Source organism: Rutidosis leptorrhynchoides, chromosome 6 (assembly GCF_046630445.1).
Source record: "Rutidosis leptorrhynchoides isolate AG116_Rl617_1_P2 chromosome 6, CSIRO_AGI_Rlap_v1, whole genome shotgun sequence".
Classification (NCBI taxonomy): Eukaryota; Viridiplantae; Streptophyta; class Magnoliopsida; order Asterales; family Asteraceae; genus Rutidosis; species Rutidosis leptorrhynchoides.
In genome coordinates, this window is record NC_092338.1 from 179,445,982 (window position 1) to 179,454,169 (window position 8,188).

An 8,188-nucleotide genomic window follows, 5' to 3' on the forward strand; every position below is an offset into this window, starting at 1 on the left:
GGGTAACCATCTTCCCCTTCCCTTTGCCTTGATAGGCGGGTCCTTTTCTCTTAGCCACCTTTGGCTTAGAGGTGTTACCTTTGGACCCACCTTGATCGATTGCTAACACGGGTAAAGTCCTTTTACCCATGCTAGTTTCCGCCGTTCTAAGCATACCGTGAAGCTCACCTATGCTCTTATCCATCCCATTCATATTGTAATTAATTACAAATTGATCAAACCTTTTTGATAGGGAATTAAGGATAAGATCGGTGGCTAACTCATTTGATATGTTTAGGTTAAGACGGTTAGCACGATCAATAAGGCTCTTCATTTTGAGGACATAAGAGGAGACGGATTGGGTGTCATCCATACGACATGCATGTAGCGCTCGAACCGTTTCGAAGCGCTCGACACGTGCTTGTTGAAGGAACATCTCCTTCAATTGCGTAATCATGTCATATGCACTATGATGTTCGAAATCCTTTTGGAGTTCGGGTATCATAGTCCCAAGCATTAGACAAGCGACTTGCACCGAATCGGCGCAATACTTGTCATAATAAGCCATGCCCTCTATATCTTCCTCATCCGGTTGGTCGGGAATAGGGTCCTCCAACACATACGCTTTGTCCTCAAGTTTGAGGACAATCCTAAGATTATGGAACCAATCCATAAAGTTCGTATGGTTGAGTTTGTCTTTCTCGAGGAGAGACCTTAATGATAGGTTGTTTAGGTTAAGTGGTGCATTTTGCATGTTGTTGTTATTTGCGGCCATCTACAAAATTTAACAAAGTTCATTTTAGTATCGATTTTAAATTTAATAAACAACACCCTTTTATAATTAATTGTTTTATTAAATATTAGAATCCAACGATAAATCAAATTTCGGTTAGGTGACCTTTATCCCGTTATTTGATTTAGCTAGGTAGTCATTTATATGACAATTGCAATCCTTTTGCAACTTCTAAATTATGGGATCATGCAATCCTTTTGCATGGCATATTTATCCCATTAACGCCTATTTGTTCCTCATGCTTCGGTGACCCTAAGTTCATGATTTCTAAATCAAGTCGTCCTACTTGTGTAAACTTGTAAAATTAACATACAAGTGGTTAGGTGACCTTTATCCCACAAGCATGCGAATTTTACCTTAAGCATATTAGTTAGTTCATAATGGTTAGGTGACCTTTATTCCATTATGAGTTCACTACTATGTTCAAGTGTTCCTACAAAAGGATGGCGTTTAACTTGTTTGCCTAGTTTTAGTTAAGGGATTTTAAGTTTTCATAAATTCTAGTTTAAGAAAACATTTGCCATACACCAACATGCATTTGGTGTATAGTTCATTATGAAAAGCCAATTTTCATGTCATATTAGTAAAGCCAATTACTTTGCTATAAACCATTTTATATGCATTGTTATTTATGTCCTTAATAACCATTTATTAGTGTCCTTTTGTTGTTTCAATTTAACCATTTAAATTTGTCATTTTTGCATGTTGTTAATAACGTCTAATTTAACCAATTAAATTTTAGTTTTATTTGTTGTTAACTTGTGTGATTAACTTGTAGCATACAAACATACAATCCACAATCATACAATAAACAACCAAGCATGCAAAATAAAAGTCCACAATCATGCCAAAGTGGTAAACACTTGTTTAGCCAAAACAAGTGTTACCTAAAGGGTTAAAATCACAAAGTAGGAGATTAACAAATCTCCCACTAACTCTTGCATCCTTATGCTCCATCTTGTAATCTTCTAGAATCTTCACTTTTCTTTTTACAAAATATATAACCTAATACATTTTTTCTAGAAAAGGAAATTACAACCTAATCTATTTTACATAACAAATAAAATAAATTACATCATAAAATTACAAGATTATTACAAACCAAATGAATGAATTTACAAGCATCAAAATACAACCAAATCACACACAAATCCAACCACAAGGTCAAGGCATGATTGTGAACCAAAACAACAACAAATCTTGGCCAAACTTGAAGCTCCAAAACCCATTTGGAACCCCATATTTTCGGCCAAAATATAACCCCCACCCAAAACCCAAAAATTTTACTTTCTAGTTTCATGCATGTTACTAGATTGTAAAGAAAATGGGTTTACAAGCCAAATACAAGAAGCATATATCTATGACTTTGGCTCTAGATACCATTGTTGGAATTCATTATATTAACAAGTTTCATGTAGAGCATGTCAAAACCAATTTGAACATAAAGCGGAAGCATATTAATGTAAACAAATTAATATAAAGTTTAACCATTTAAACATGAATCCCATATGAATATCAAGTCAAGAATATATGCTTAAAAGTAAAAGAGCTAGTTCATGAAGTTATACCTTCTCCAAGTTAGGAGGTTAAAATGATAATGAAGATGATGAACAAGTGTGTTAAAACCCCAAGCTTTTGATGCACCAACACCACCCTTGAACTTGGTTATGTTTTATACACTTAATCACCTTAAAACTAAGCTAGAAACCCACTTTTCTTTGAACCCAAAATCTGGACAGCAGGTTGTAAAAGATGGTGATGAATGGAGTCTCAAAACTATGAAACCTCAAGAGATAATACCCCAAACTTTTACCCAACACCTAATGCAATGGTTAGGATTTATTGACACTTAAATTTAGCTTGAAAATAAACTTGAAAACCCTCTCCAAAAGGCTGAAAGTTTCAGCCAGAAATGAAGAGTAAGAGAGCAGAATTTTTCAAGTGTGTTGTATGTGTGTTACATGCAAGTTTTTGGTCAAATGCCTTGGTATACTTGATGTGCTTGTCCTTGAAAGTTGAAGCCTCAAAAATACCAAAGGAATAAGCATGGGAGGGAATTTCTTGGGGCTACAAAATCTGCCCACACACTAACACATTTTTATATACAAGATGTAATTTTTATAAAACTTGTATAAACTTTTATAAAACTTGTATATGTATTTGTTCTTGCAATGATTTTATAAACCATTTTATAAAATATAACACAACATAATTATTTAAACCTATAAATAATTACATATAAATTATCCAAATAATTTGTCTCAAGTGATGATATTTTAGAAAACCGATTTTCTAAAGTTCAAGCGTCGCGTATTTACTTAACGATCCAACCGTTAAGATTTAATACTTATAAGGTGTCGGTAAGTTTGTTATTGGGTATGACCCGACTTGGATCAAAACATATTAGCCACTTTAATTTAATATGTCTCTCGGGCATACGAAATACCTTCACGTTTATGTCTTAATTGAGGAGAAATGGTTCAATGAAGCGTTGATGAAGATTTATCACAGTTTTATCGTAAAGACATCAAAATATAGACAAAGGATTAAGCAAAGCTACGAAAACAGTGTACAACAACAATTCTCGCGTCCCAGTCACCTGATCAAGTCATGTACCTATCGCAGATCGCGAGATCCAGTCACGGAATGGAAGGTTTGGACCTTTTTCCAGCTCTCGAAGTTCTGCAGCATATTCGCGTTTCAAAACAGTTTTCGTGTTTTGGTCTTGTCACGGATCATCAGGTGGGCTTCACGTAACGCAAGCCTTGGCAGTTCCAGACTCCGAATTTTGGCTACAAATACAATAATTTGTCCCACTTTTAGGGTAACGAATTCCAGACAAGTATTAGGGAAGCTTTTACGATTTTTAAAGGTTTTTATCATAGTTTTTCATCATTAACCACTTGGGCTTCAATTGTAATCAAGGTTTTAATCATTGGTACTCTCTATTCTTTACTTTTGATTATTACAATGTTTTGATTGATTGTTCTTGTGTTTTATTGTTCTTGGTATGATGAAATTAGGCTAAACTTATGTGTATTCACTTAGATAATTGAATTTGGATGAAGGATTGCTACAACATGATTATATAAAATTGATAATTGCTCTTGATTATGTATAATTAAAGATCCATCGTTGCTTATACTAATTAATTGATTTTATTGAGAGTTTGTTGGTTGAATTAATCACAGTTATTTAGATTGATGAACTTATCTAGGTTATTGAAATGTAATTTAGATATTCTTAGATTGAATGGGTGACACCAGTGTGATTAGACAATTTAAATTGAATTGATTAACTTGCTAAAGTAATTGCGAGGTCAAAGAGGAACACTTAATCAACCTTAAATTGAATCATAGTCTTGTGTAATTGATTTATTGTGTTCTTAATTTACATGCGGGAAACCATCGTTAGTTGATTACACTTTCATGATAAAATTGCTAGTTTAAGTAAGGGTGACCAGCCTGGATTATTAATAGATGGATTGATTAGTGAACTAGGATAACGAAAGTTACACTTAGGGATTAAGAAATAGTAAGAATTGACAGATAATTGTAATAATGCCATAAAATCCGTTATTATAATGGTTTAAATTAAAGCAATTTGGATCCTAGGGAATTGATTGTAAGTATGCCCTTTTCTCATCTGAATTTTGCGTTCTTTTAATTTCGCATTAATTAGTTTAAGTTTAATTACATTCTTTAAAAATCCTCTAATTTTCTTAGAATAATTATTAGTTTAAAATTCCTAAGTCAACTACTCTCTATGGATCGAACTGGTCAATTTACTTATTAGCTGCTGCACGATCGGGTTTTAGTTTCTTGTTTTGTGTAACGTTTTTAAGTCAATTTGTCTAGTATTTTATAAGTTAGATTTTACTCATCAACGTTTTGGCACTGCTGCCGGGGAGTGGTGCTTTTTAGTGATTTTTGTGAGTTTAGTTATTCGATCCTTTCGTGGAAACTTGTTTTTGTGAAAGTTACATTTTGTTATATTTTTTGGTTTTATGCGCTTGTGTTTGTGGTGGTGCGATTACAAACTAGGTAAAGAAATGCATGAAACTACGTTCTGCTAAATCAGAAGTAGTTGAGCCATTTTATGAACCAGAAAGAGAGTACGAGCGTCTGAAGTTAGGAGAGAGCTTTCTCATATTGAAAGATTATAGTCATTATCACTAGATTCTGAGGTAGAAGCAGAGATTATTACTGAGGTTTAGACAGAGACAATTATTTAAGAACAACTGATGGCGATCAATCTTAATGATCAACCCATGTGGAGTGCTTGGCAGACAACACCGACATCATTACCACCTCCTATTCGTACACCTGATATCACATCAGATTCATTTGAGGTCAAGCCTCAATTCATTCATATGGTCCGGGAGCATATGTTCGATGGAAAAAAGGAAACGCATTGAACATATTGAGAAATTTGATGAGTTATGTAGACTTTACAAGAATAAGGATGTGAGTGCGGATTCTTTGAATTGAGACTTTTCCCTATTCGTTAACAGAGGACGTAAGGGCATGGTTGAAATCTCAACCATCAAATTCTATTACAACCTATGCCCAACTTCGCGACAAGTTTGTCACTAGGTATTTTTCGTCGGTTAAGGTTGCAAGATTAAAGGTCGAGATTAATTTGCTTGCTCAAAGGTTTGATGAATCATTACATGATGCTTGGGGTCGATTGAAAAAAATGTTGCGTAACTTTCCTCAACACGGGTTAGATATTGGTCCTATTGTGAAAATTCTTTTATCAGGGTATTGATGATCATACACGGGGTACCTTAGATTCTTCAGCAGGAGGTGTATTCTTGAACAAAATACCAATGAAGCGTATAAGCTTTTAGAGGATATGTCCCAACACACATTTGAATCAACATCATCATCATCATCTAGGAGTGCTCCGATGAAGAAGACTGTTGCTAGTATTTATGATGAGGATGATGGTAGTGGTATGACTTTGGTATCGTTATCTAATCAGATAAAGACTTTTGGTAGAGAATTTAACAATGGTAGTGGTAGCAATGCAGGTTAGTTGTGAGAAGTGTAAGCGGCTTAATTTGACTATGGATGTGACATTAATGATAGGCCAATGATTGCATGGTTAGTTATTTGGGTAGTCAGCTTTCAGGAGGTATTTCGGGTTGATAGTGAAATGGAACACTCGGGTTCTACAATAGAAATCAGCAACAAAACTACCAACAACCATTTTACCAGAATCAGTACCAGTAGAATAACTAGTCCCAAGGTAAGAACTTTAGTTTAAAGGATTTAATCATGGTTTATATGGTTAAGAATGAAGTGAAAGAAGGGCTAATGAAACAGCATATGCGTAATTAGCAGGCTTCAATTTAAACTCTTGAGAGGGAGATGGGTTTGATTTCACAGTTGTTAACGAAAAGTCCACAGGGTACTCTTTCATCTAATACTCAAATAAACCCTAATCATAATTCTACTAGAAACTGGGATGTTAGTTCGTCTCAGGGTTCTCATAATTCTCACTATTTGCAGGTTAATGTTATATCTAGTTTTAAGGGTTATGATTCTAGTGAATTTGACCCAGTTTTTACTCTGGGGTGTGAAGATAATTGACGTGGGTGTAGTCGTGTGCGTGTTGGGAATCAACAACTTTAAATTTATAACCTATAATATTATGACTTTAGCATTAATGAGAAGAGTCCCGGCCAGTGTAGAGAAGTGGGTGCAAGTACATGAACGTCCCAAGAGAGGCAGGCAGTAGTCGGTGAGTCTATTTTATCTTTTCACGTCCATTTTATATATTATGTTATAATATATTTAATTGGGGGTTTTGTATTGCAGGAGCAATGTTTTTTAAAGGTTAAACTTACAAAGATAAAAGGAAGGATGATGGTTTGGTTGAAGATTTTATATATGTAAACGGATATAATTGAAGAGCGTCTTTTCGAATAGCTTTAGGTGTTGAACATGAATATCGGGGTTGTTAATCTCTTTATTCGCAAAGTGTACCTAACTGTCACTAAGATTAAATGTATGATCATTCTATAAGAATCAATCTATATCAAATAGATCACGAGGTCCAATTCGTTAACATATTGATATCACAATATCGTGACTATCGATATACAAATTGACATGCAACGCCTTATAGCGGTCATTGGAGTACTAACACAATATAATTTACTACACATGCAACGAGTGACTCGACCAAGAATAGTGGATCAATTCAATCAAGCCCATAAAAGTGATCAACCGAAAACATTCAAAAACAGAGTAATTAAGTCTTCAGTTTAACTAGGCCAATAGTTATTGTTATCTAGCCGATGTCCTGATTTGTTGGATGAGGCCGCCGGCTTGACCACAGTTTTACTAGACTTTGAACCTAGTTCTCTTTTATTTCTTCCGCCGGCTAGCCAAGATAGGCCACCGGCTTGGAGCATGAATAGACAGAAACGAATTTAATTACCATAGACAGTGTTCGAAAATGATTAACTGGTTTTAAGGTTCTAGGCAGCCGGCCTTAACACTCAAGCCGCTGCCCCTACTCAACAGTGTCAAATCCAATTACATTTTTATCCCTTTTACCTAAACCAACACCCCAAGGGTGTTAGCTACTCATAATAACATTAACAAAGTAGATAACATAGATAAACAATATAAATAATAAGGTAAACGATAAATTATAAGATTGTACCTAAATAGAAGATGAACACGAGAAAGTAAGAATGCAGAATTCTTCAATATACTTAAAGAAAAGTACAATACTTGTTTGCAACTGGGAAATTAACTTGAATAATCGAAAGAACAATGCTTGAAAAGTAAATTGATAATGTAGATACTTGAACAGAAAATTGACTGAACATAAAACTAAACTAATTAATTGAAAACTGTCTTCTGTCTCTTCAAAACTGAAATTGGCTCCTTTATTTATAATAATTTTCCAGCCGCCGGCCCAGCTTCCCAGGTTGCCAACATGGTATGGCTGTGAATCTCAGGATGCCGTTTTGGACATGGAAGCTGCCGTCTTCAATGATGGAAAGTGTCTTTTGTTTTACAACTGGCACGCTCAGCAAGCAAATATGCTTGTGAGGTCAACATACTGAGATATTTTTTCCTTTTTTACTGAAATGCATGAATCCTTTCTCAGATAGCTATGACGAATTTGACCTCTTGGGCGCCATACTGGACTGCTTCTGGAATTTTCTTCATTAAAGCCAAGTATTTTCCTTATTTAGATAAGTCTCCGTCCTGGGAATCATGGCCACCGTATTGAGTTTTGCGCAGGAACTATTATTTTTGCAGATTTGACTTTAATTTGACTTTAACATGGCCGTCGCCTTGGGAGACAGGCCGCCCACCTGAGCAGTTTCTCAGATATTCTTTAAATTCTTCGATTTATTACTTTTTTGGCTTGTTTTCTCCATAATTGTAC